Below are 12017 nucleotides of genomic sequence, written 5' to 3'. Positions count from 1 at the left end.
TGGTCGCCTCTCGGCTGGCACCGTTCCGGACATTCCACTCGCGCTGAAGAACACTGCAACCTACAAGGAAGGAAAACACAGGTTAGCAAAGGCAAGACTTTGCAGCGCTGCGCATAACGCTTACTTACCGCATCATAGCGCTCTTAATGCGCCATCATTTATCAGCGGGGCTCAACCAATCCAGTTCGCCGCGCTGAAGCTCTGCATACCTAATGGAGAAAAAAGAGACATTTTAAACAAAGAAAGGCATGCAGGATAGCAAGAAAACTAAAGAACAGCAATAAGACCTACCTGAACAATATCAAACGGGCCAGCATTAGTGAAGTAACTGGACCGCACTCGCCCATGAAAGACAACGTGCCCCTGCAAAGAAGGCAGGACGGAGAGCACGCCTAATTCTATCACAAGGCAGAACCTTCCCCGCAGACCACATAAGGGGAAAGCTGAGAAGCATACCAGCGAGTAACCCGGCTGGGTGGCGTCCATGTGGATACCAGGTGAGCGTAACAGAACGCGAAGCCTACCATAACAAATCCACCTGGGCGTCATGGAGACATCAGAAATGGGCAATTGGCCCAATTACTAGGAGAGCTTCGTGCTGACGTTCATTCTGTCCGATAAGAGACTAATGCTCTCCTGAGAGACCTAATAGTGACCAAAGAACGCACTAAACAGATTAGCAGGCAGGACAGACGCCTCTAGCTAGAAGCAATCCAATGATGCAAAACCCTGCCATACCACCCACTCCGGTACAGATCACGTTACCTGGAACAGTGCCCCTGGCACCACCAGAAAGGATCTCAGGCGACCCACGGAAGTATGCGGCATTCATCAATCAGTGCCGCCTTCATTTTCTTTGTAGGCCTGGAGCATTTCCAAACGACAAAGCTCGGGTAGCTTTTGTTTTATCATACCTGAGTGGTAGTGCAGCAGATTGGTTGGTGCCGTTGGTAACCCATGACGATCCTATATTACATGACTTTGGGGGGTTCCAGAGAGAAATGGAAAAACTGTTTGATCGCCATACCCAGGAACAAGCAGTAGACAATGAACTCTTGTCCCTCCGACAGGGGAATCAGGACCTGTTAACGTACATTGCTACCTTCAACAGACTGGTTGCCGAAGCTGGGTGGCCAGAAAACAAAAGAACCACGTTATTCCATCGAGGCTTACGAGACGAATTAAAGGACGTTTTAGCCCAGGTGGTTGATCCACCCAGAGACTGTGTAGAATTCATAAATCTGGTTGTGCAGCTAGACCATTGCTTGCAGGACCGAAAGGTAGACCGGTCTAAGACGGACCCTCGGACCGTGTATGTTCGACCAAGGGAAAACACACCCAGTGTACCTGAAAATGCTGTAGAATCCATGGAGATTGGTGTTAAGAAAGGAGGAAGGCAATGAATATGTCAAGGGAAATGTGCACGGAATCGCACAGTGAACAACTTTGAATCTAACAACGTGCATACAATACCCAAGACTCGTGTATACTAAAACCCAGGAGTGCAAATAGAGTGAAACAATAATACCAATATATGAAAAGGGATGTGGGCTAAGCACTTAGAACCTCCTTATGACTGAAAGGAAAGTCGGCAAACTCCTTACCCACTATGCTATTACAGATACTGACAGCGCTAAGCCCACGTAGAGGGCAAGCAAGGACAGGATCTGTGAGCTGACACTCTGGAAGATACTGAATAAGGAACTTAGAAACAGTACTCACGAGGACCGGAAAGACCACTTGAATGTCAGTAAACCCACGGACCCAGTTGATCAAACTGGGACCCAGAAGGCTATAACAGCAATGGGTGGAGGATAACTAAATACATAAGAGCCAAGTCAAGGGGCAAGCAGGAAATGTGATTATAGAATAGAGAGGAAAACAAAAGGCATTCACACATGGGCTAGTTACAACTGCACGCCACACCTAATAATCAATGGGAAATAAATGCAGAAGTGCAAAGGAAAACATGGAATGGATCCCAATAGAAAGTAAGGATCAGGAGCAGGGAAATGATATCACAAAAGGAAACCTTTCCCACCCATCCAAGGAGAAAAGGCAGGAAGCTAAATCTATAAAGGGAAAGACTAATGCATTAAGTCTTTCAGTAGCAAAGGACAGCATCAAAGAAACAGAACACAGGCAAATTGGGCTGCATCAAAGGGTAGACCACAGAGAAAGGCTGCCTGCAGACAGAGGAAGACAGAAAGGGAAATCCAGAAAGCAGAAATCAATTAAGCACATACATTCGAAATCCAAGGCAGAGGAACAAGAAACAGAAACAGGAACTAGGAACTAGGCACAAAAGCTAGGAACCAGGAACAAGGGACCAGTCACAACAGGAACACTGCAACAATGACCAGCGCTGGACTGAACTAAACTGAGGCTTTTAAAGCTGCTTAACGAGCACACCTCTCAGGTGTGCCGCCTGCTGCACCTGCAGCCACAGGTGTTGCCTATCCTCCACCCAACCTTGTCCTGCAAGGGAGGAGGTGAAGCAGTGAGCCAGGCATTCTGGGAAACATAGTCATTAGATTAAAGTAGCATGCTGGCTGCCAAAAACCTGGAATGGATCCGGAAGGGTAGTAACTTGGAAAATAAGGTTTTAGCGCTCCCAATTCATCACAGCACTGTAGCATAAGGTTCGGAGGAAATGTCCAGTAGGGAATAAACCCCAAAACATGCCCCCAAGTGACGGTAACGGGAGCGAGCCGTGACACTATACCCCCTCCCGCGGCCGACTCCAGGCGGCCGTCACCCGCACAAAACATCTTCCTTCCATGACAGGAGTGCTTTATCTTCGGAGGGGGCACTGACGGAAACGATGACCCGCGGGCAAAAGCAGAGGGACTGGAATGAATAGAATCAGGCCGCAGTCTAGAAGAGCCATAGGCAGGTTTTCGGTGAGGAAGAGACTCATGGGTCGAAGAAAGGCATGAAGGACTTGCAGGACCCGAAGCAGAGTTGGAAGGTCCAGGAAGCTCAGTCACTGGGAGCGAACACTCATACATCATTGAGGAGGGAGGCAGGCTGGCGCAACATGCTTTAGACAATGGTAGATGCTCTGGTAGCCTCCCTGCCGAGAGCGGACACACAGGAGGTGAGAAAATAGCAGGACTCAGGAAATGTTCATGCTCAGAAAAAGAAGGTGGCGGCCGAGGTAGAGGTTCGGATGTTCTCCCATCATCCATCTGGGTAAAGGCCTGTGGTTGAGGGTGACCAAGGTTCGACTGCATCTGTTCCACGCCTTGGGGGCCTGGAAGTCCAATGGGTTGTACGAGGCTGGCACTCCTGGTGTCAGTCATGTAGCCACCTTGTTGCACATGGGATACAACGGCAGGGACGTTTGGCATACCGATAGGAGTGATAGACGCAGTACTTGGCACATCAGGCACACTCGCAGCAGGAGCAATAACAGGCACATCTTGAACTGCAGCAGTCATACCCTTCTTTTGGCTACTTGCACCCGACTGGTGCTGCAGCTGGGGGGCTGTGCCCGTCCCCTCCCTCAGGCTCATGTGGGATCCGGCAACAAGAAAGCTGTCAAGCGGCTGATCCAAACCGGCCCCCAAATGCGAACCGTCCAGCCCGCTATCCTGGTCGGCTACTTGTTCGGTGACTGGGCCATGGCGGATGGTATCCGTCTCCCTTTCGTAACACTCCAGGCAAGTCCAACGGCCTCGCATGTAAGGCCCTCCCGAGTCGTGATCCAGCTTGATGTTTCTGAAGAGAGAGCTGGCAGAAGTCTCAGACTCAGATGTTGCATATTCGGGAGGCGCTGATGCTACAGTCAAGCAGTTGGGAGAATCAACTTGTGTAAGAGGCAGGCATTCTGGTGATCCCCCTGAAGCATAAGAAGGGCAGGCTGGACATTCATCCGTAATAAATGGTTGGGATTCAGGAGGTAACTCTGAAGTAGAAGAATATGCAACATGATCAGACAGAGAAGACAGGTGCACCTCCGATATTGGCAGCAAGGCTGAGCAGGATGTAGGTCTCTCATGAACTGAAGCCAAACTAGCAGTAGGCTCTGGGACTGAAGACATGCACTCAGGATGTGCTACCGGAGGCTCCATGGCAGAAGGATAATCCGCTGGATGAGCCACTGTAGCCGAAAACAGGCATGCCAGAGAAAATTCTGAGGCTGAGGGCATGCAAGCTGGACCCGTCTCGTTAGCTGAAGACAAACTTGTCAAGGTCTTTGGCTCTGACCACGTACAAGGTGAAGGCTCTTGAGTGACTGGCAGACATAGCAATTGTTCATTGATTGAAGACACGTGTGTCAACGATGACTGCAGAGCCATGGACTGGATAATCGAAGAGTCAATGGTTGTAGGAGGACAGACTGAAGTCCCAGAAGTCGACAGACACATTTGTGGCTCAGGAATGGAAAGCACCTTTAGGGCGGTTGACTCCTTGGCACCAGTAACCAAAGACTGAGCTGTACCCATGCCGTCCCTCTCCTTATTGGATGACACAGAGTCTCTTCCTTTGTAGAAGTCAAAATCAACCAGAGGAATCACCATAGTAAAGTCTCTGTTAATCAGGATTTCGTCAAATGTCCATTCCTCTGTCTTAGCTTCAGAAAGTGGCATATTAACAATCAACAGTTCAGGAATCGCCTGCCGGGTCTTTGGTTCAGTATACTGTGGAAAGAGTCCATCAAAACAAGAATTCTGTACTGTCTTTGACTGTTCGTTGTTACAAAAATTGGCAGAAGGAGGAGCGAACACAGAGGTAGCATCGTTTTCCACATCAGCTTGAATGTCTACTTCAGTCTCAGCAGCTAGATCAAGGGCAGAACCTAAGCCTACAGTAGTGACTGATTCTGTGTATGCCACCATTGTGGATTGTGTTTGGAAATCAGAAGCATGTATGTGTTCAAGTTCAGAATTATGACAAACTGCTACACAGGAAATCTTAGGTAAAGGAGTGGCTTGTAAATCTTCAGCTAACAGCAATTCCTGACAAACGGTAGAACAATTGTCAGAACCTGTGCCCTGAATAAGTGCTGTGCTAGAAAAAGGACTTTCACTCCCAATAGATTTTTCATATTGACAAGTATCATGACCTACAAAAATCTCCGCACTCAGGGACTGAACAGTATTCACTTCATCAACGGATAAAGTTTGAGGTGTATTCAGAAAAGACTGTAAGGTGTTATTCTCCTCTTGTAAAGTAATGTTTTCTTGTTTTAACTCCTCAAGTTCAGCTTTTAGCATACCCCGCCTTAACTGTACATCCCTATCAGTAGGCACAGGGGAAGGCATGGTGGCATCAGGGCTGGATCCTGCCCTAGCCATCCGGATGTGCACTGATTGTACATTGTCATTTACTGCTTGCAGGTTTTGTGATCTATACTCTCTCTTACCGACTTTGTCTGTGTTTCCCTTAAGCAGACTATTGACATCAGACCTCTTGGCATTAGGGACTACAGTAAGTACTTGTGCAGAGGAGTAAGCTGTAGACTGAGGGCTGAAAACAGAAGATATGGAAGGAACTCCTCCATTCTTTATGTTTGAATCATGAAACTGTTCAATCTGAGATAAAGCACAACCGGAATCATGGGGTTCAACAACAGAGGTACTCGTGTGTAATAAATCTAGCAGTGTGTTGTTTTCCGCTGCTAAGGCTTGTGCGGACATAGAATCTGGGTCAAAATTAAAGACGGAACTAGGATCAGACAATGTACGATGGGCCATCCTGTGGGAGAAATACTTTGCACGTAAATACCCATTCGTGACAAGGAGTTCATTTAAGTCAGGATCAGTGATTTTATTGTCACAGGTAAACGTAAGGGAAGCTTTCTGTACAAACTTGTTAGTGGCCTTGCTGCCTTTCTTTCTTAAACTGGCCATATTCAAACGGGAATAACGGCTGGTCATTCTGTTAAGAAAGGAGGAAGGCAATGAATATGTCAAGGGAAATGTGCACGGAATCGCACAGTGAACAACTTCGAATCTAACAACGTGCATACAATACCCAAGACTTGTGTATACTAAAACCCAGGAGTGCAAATAGAGTGAAACAATAATACCAATATATGAAAAGGGATGTGGGCTAAGCACTTAGAACCTCCTTATGACTGAAAGGAAAGTCGGCAAACTCCTTACCCACTATGCTATTACAGATACTGACAGCGCTAAGCCCACGTAGAGGGCAAGCAAGGACAGGATCTGTGAGCTGACACTCTGGAAGATACTGAATAAGGAACTTAGAAACAGTACTCACGAGGACCGGAAAGACCACTTGAATGTCAGTAAACCCACAAACCCAGTTGATCAAACTGGGACCCAGAAGGCTATAACAGCAATGGGTGGAGGATAACTAAATACATAAGAGCCAAGTCAAGGGGCAAGTAGGAAATGTGATTATAGAATAGAGAGGAAAACAAAAGGCATTCACACATGGGCTAGTTACAACTGCACCCCACACCTAATAATCAATGGGAAATAAATGCAGAAGTGCAAAGGAAAACATGGAATGGATCCCAATAGAAAGTAAGGATCAGGAGCAGGGAAAATGATATCACAAAAGGAAACCTTTCCCACCCATCCAAGGAGAAAAGGCAGGAAGCTAAATCTATAAAGGGAAAGACTAATGCATTAAGTCTTTCAGTAGCAAAGGACAGCATCAAAGAAACAGAACACAGGCAAATTGGGCTGCATCAAAGGGTAGAGCACAGAGAAAGGCTGCCTGCAGACAGAGGAAGACAGAAAGGGAAATCCAGAAAGCAGAAATCAATTAAGCACATAAATTCGAAATCCAGGGCAGAGGAACAAGAAACAGAAACTAGGAACTAGGCACAAAAGCTAGGAACCAGGAACAAGGGACCAGTCACAACAGGAACACTGCAACAATGACCAGCGCTGGACTGAACTAAACTGAGGCTTTTAAAGCTGCTTAACGAGCACACCCCTCAGGTGTGCCGCCTGCTGCACCTGCAGCCACAGGTGTTGCCTATCCTCCACCCAACCTTGTCCTGCAAGGGAGGAGGTGAAGCAGTGAGCCAGGCATTCTGGGAAGCATAGTCATTAGATTAAAGTAGCATGCTGGCTGCCAAAAACCTGGAATGGATCCGGAAGGGAAGTAACTTGGAAAATAAGGTTTTAGCGCTCCCAATTCATCACAGCACTGTAGCATAAGGTTCGGAGGAAATGTCCAGTAGGGAATAAACTCCAAAACATGCCCCCAAGTGACGGGAACGGGAGCAAAGGGAGCGAGCCGTGACAATTGGAGGGATACGGCCTCCATTAACAAAACAAGAGCGGGACAAAAGAAGACAACAACCGCTTTGTTTGTATTGTGGGAAACCAGGACATTTCCTGAAGGACTGTCCAGTAAAAACCCCCAAGAAGAACAGTCGGGGCCACAGAGAAGGATGAAGCTAAGGAATCGGAAAACTACCAACCTCGACAAACGTAGAGGTCAGTTTGTCGAGTGAGAAGAAAGAGTTGCTGAACTCGCACTTTGCAATACCAGTGATCTTAATTAACCACCAGCAGTCGTCAAGAATGCATGCCGTTGAAGCATACATCGATAGCGGAGCAGTTGGAAATGATATTGATCAAGAACTGGCAGCAGAGATGGGGCTTCCTTTGTGTTCTAAGCCAACTATGGACAAGGTAACCACCGTGGATGGGACCGAAATCGCTTCCGGACCAGTAACCAGGTGCACAGCCAAGGTAACCTTGCTGTGCCAGGACGGACATCGGTTGTCTATTTCATTCGATCTCATCAAGGCACCTCAATTCAGGCTTATACTAGGGATGCCATGGTTGGTTGCTCACAACCCTTTGATAGACTGGCGAGCACGAAAATTAACCTTCCCCGGTGACTGCTTCCCTGCCTGATATTACCAAGAGGAGAAACCCGACGTCTGTATCCCGATGACTCCCGGAGCGACAGTATCAACCCTGGGAGCAAATAATACCTTGCGAAGTGAATACCATGATTTCCAGGATGTTTTCCGAAAGGACCAAGCCAATACATTGCCACCGCAAAGGCCCTATGACTGTCAGATCGACCTTGTTCCTGGTGCACAAATCCCTTTCGGCAGGATCTACACTCTCACAGAACCAGAAAACCTTCATTTGAAATCCTATTTAGACCAGAACCTTGCAAACGGATTTATCCATCCTTCGAAGTCCCCAGCAGCCAGTCCTTTGTTCTTCGTACTGAAAAAGGAAGGAGACTTGAGAACCTGACTACCGCGCAATGAACCAGATCACAGTGAAGAACCGCTACCCCTTGCCACTTATCCCTGAGATGCTAGACCAAGTTAAAGATGCCCAGATTTATACCAAATTGGACCTTCGAGGAGCGTACCACCTGGTCCGAGTCAGAAAAGGAGATGAGTGGAAAACCGCCTTCCGTACTAAGTACGGCTTGTTTGAATTTCAAGCCATGCCCTTCAGGTTATGCAACGCTCATGCGGCATTTCAGTATTTCATGAACGACGTCTTAAGATAGTTAATTGATGTGTGCGCCTTAGTGTACATAGACGACATCTTAGTATACTCAGCCTCGGAACAAGTTCATGTCAGGCACGTTCGTTCAGTCCTCACCAAGCTCCGTCAACATCGCTTGTTTGCGGGGACGCTGTTGCGCACGGACGGAAATAGCAGCTTCCGTGTGAGCTCCGGAAGTATCCAGGACCGAAAAGCCTAAATAATCCATTTATTCACTCCGGTTTGGTGCAATTCCTACACAGAACGTGGAGCTATACCTCTGGACAACCCACGTGAAATTTGGGCCCGAACGGTGAAGCTAGAGCCGAGTTGTGGACCCAGGAGTACCTCGAGGCGGCGAGAGGTGCGCCTGCCGCGGAGGGAAGGGAGGAGCCTGGTGCCGGAACAACTCGAGCGGTGGCAGTAACGGTCAGGGCTGTACGCCCAGGGAGGGAGAATTGCAGGCACCACGGTCGTCGCTGAGTGCCTGCGGACCCCACCCGCCAAAACCACAGCAGCGACACAGGTAAAGGGAGGAATCACCCTCCCCCCGGCCCATCGGCCCACAGCGGTGAAGGTAAGCCAGGCCTAGGCCTGGGCTGAAACCCGGAGCGGGGCCCTCCGCTTGGCTAGTGGGCGCTCCGAAGCTGCAGGAGAAAACGAGGGGGGCGGTCGTCCGACCCCCAACGAACATATACCGCTCCACCATATACAACAGAACATTGGAACGTGCGAACGGGGGTTGAGGGTTACCAAGCAGGCCACCCCCCTTCCCCGCTTAATCCACCACCGAATGGAGGGAATTATGGAAGATCGGGTCCCCGCCTGTACATCTTATTCCGGTCTCAGAACTACGAAGCAAGTGGCGAAGGCAGCTATAGGAAAGGGTACTCTTCCGAATACATGCCCCAGATCCGGAACGATGCCCAAAAATTTTGCCCATAAACGGAGCAGAGGGACTATGGATAAGTTTTACAACCACAATGCAGAAAGATGCCGAGCCTGAAAGGGAGGGAGAAACGCACGCACAAGCGGAACAGATTCCCTCTGCCTCCATAATGGATCCTCAGGCTGTTTTCCAAGCTATGCAGCAGGGTTTCGCAGCGTTGACAGACAAGCTGGATGGTATCACGGCCAGTGTCGCAAGTATAAAAACGCAACTTGACAAAACAGCTCGCATGACAGAGGCTGAGACAAGCATATCATACACAGAGGACGCTATGGAAACCCTGAAGACAACGGTGTCAACGATGGCCATCGAGCTAGGGACAGTAAAATCCAAGTGTGAAGATTTGGAAGCAAGATCCCGAAGAAATAAGGTCCGTATTATTGGGGTTCCGGAGGGGGCTATTAAGGGATCAATGGAGAAAGCGGTGGAGGACCTCCTGCGCACACTACTGGGGGAGCCGGGTTGGTCGCCTGTGTTTATGGTGGAAAGAGCACACAGGTCACTAGCTCCAAAGCCGAAACCCGGGGCATAACCCAGACCCATTATAGCGCGCATACTAAACTACAGGGATAGAGACCTGATCCTAAAAACAGCCAGGGAAAAACAAGAGCTGAAATGGGAAGCCAACACTATACGCATCTTTCCGGACTTCACCCTGGCGGTTCAACAGGAAAGAAAGCTATTCTCAGGAATCAAGAAAATGCTACGTGAGCGACAAGTACAATATGCAATGCTCTACCCCGCAAGGCTCAAAATTCAACATCAAAATAAATCATACTTCTTCACATTCCCGGAAGAAGCCACAAGCTTCATAGAGACATATATCCCCCCAAATAATGGGCAAACCTGAAAGAAGAGCTATCAAAACGTTCATAAGGCAACTCAGCCACTGCAGCGTACAAGAAGCCGGAAGGAATGGCAAATACTTAGGCTCTCTTGGGAACCCACACTGCAGAGGATGTAATCCAGGACTCAAAACACATGGAAAGCGTTCATCCGAAGACGTCAGAATAAATGAGTAACAAGCCTGAACTGGAGGTAACGCCTGTACATGATAATGGCTTCGGCACTGGAGACACCGCAGCCCCCCCTGTAGCAGGTGCTCATGTTGTTGTTGGGAGGGGAGGGGGGAAACTCAAAGGCACAGTTGATGTTTGGGGGACTGTGAGGGAGGGGGGCGGGACTGATGAGGGGAAGTTGGGTTCTTGTTATGGGATGAAGGTTGGTAACACAAAAAGCACACAGGTTCTAGGCACAGAAAATCTTAAGCATAAAGCAGAGCTACATTGGTGTAAAGGCACATACTAGCTCCCAATAGATAATGGCTAAACCAGACAAGGGCGGTATTAATGTGCTTAGTTGGAATGTAAGGTGGCTGGGCTCCAAGATCAAGAAAAGGAAGATTATGGCCTATCTTAACAGACAGGCCGCTAAGATAATCTTCCTCCAAGAGACCCACACAGGACCCACACAGGGCAAACAACTAATGCCAAACTGGGGGACTCACCAATATTTCACAACTTACTCCAGCAGAGCGAGAGGGGCTGAAATACTAATACATAAAACGCTGCCGTTCGTCTGTATCAAGGCCGAATGTGACCCAGATGGGAGGTTCGTTTTGCTGCACGGTAAGCTCTACGACAGGGAAATAGTATTCCTCAATATATATGGACCAAATATTGACCTACCAGACTTCTACTCCTCAGTATTTGACAAGCTAGCGAGATACCCTACGGCCCTGGTGCTATGCGGGGAAGACATCAACACAATTCTGGATGTACAATCAGATCGCTCATCGACACAAAATAGAACACTAACCAGGGCAGCACAGACAATACTTACACACATGGCAGATCTACAGTTAAAGGACATCTGGAGAACACTAAACACCGACAGGAAAGAATACACATACTACTCTACCGTCCACGACATACACTCCAGAATTGACCTATGGCTGATAGACACAGACAGCATGGCATGGGTAACAGATACACATATACACCCTAGGACCTACTCAGATCATTCTCCGATACAATTGACATTGCAAATCCCGGACAAGATCAGGGACCGACCACCTTGGAGATTCAAACCGGCGGCCCTAAGGGATCTAGTATATGAAGATTCTATGGCGCAATACATACAGGAATACTTCGAGATCAATGAACACTCGGTATCTAGTCAGGCTACACTATGGCAGGCATTTAAGGCATGCTTAAGAGGTCAGTCGATATCCATAGAGGGGGGATTTCTCAAGGAAATTCGGGCTAGACTGGCTAGGTTAGAAGCACAACTAACATCACTGCAGACCCAATATGCTCTATCCTCTTCCCCTCATCTGGGTACAGAAATAAAGACTAAGCTAGATGAGTTTAGAGAAGCAGCAGACCAAGAGATCAGATACTTCAACAGACCCACGGCGGCGCATAGATATGGAGAAGGGGAATGACCGGGGAAACTATTGGCCAGAATGGTGCGCAGGGAGAGAGGCCCCACGAACATACCTTGTATTCAACTAACAGATGGCATGATGTCCACAGATCAGGAGAAACTGAAAGAAACATTCTACATGTTCTATAAAGGATTATACTCTTCCCCCCCCAGTGTCCTGTCACAGAGGC

The 12017-nt window shown here is 48.3% G+C and overlaps 1 long non-coding RNA gene across 1 annotated transcript in view; it reads left to right on the top strand.

The window, feature by feature from the left end:
- The window catches only part of LOC138452542 (uncharacterized), a 248840-nt gene that overhangs the window by 3181 nt on the left and 233642 nt on the right, over window positions 1–12017 (top strand). The window lies entirely within an intron of this gene.

This window comes from Ambystoma mexicanum, chromosome 4p, assembly GCF_040938575.1.
Source record: "Ambystoma mexicanum isolate Mex_15411 chromosome 4p, UKY_AmexF1_1, whole genome shotgun sequence".
Lineage (NCBI taxonomy): Eukaryota > Metazoa > Chordata > Amphibia > Caudata > Ambystomatidae > Ambystoma > Ambystoma mexicanum.
The sequence above is the reverse complement of the archived record's forward strand: the minus strand, read 5'-3'. Positions and strand labels throughout refer to the sequence as shown.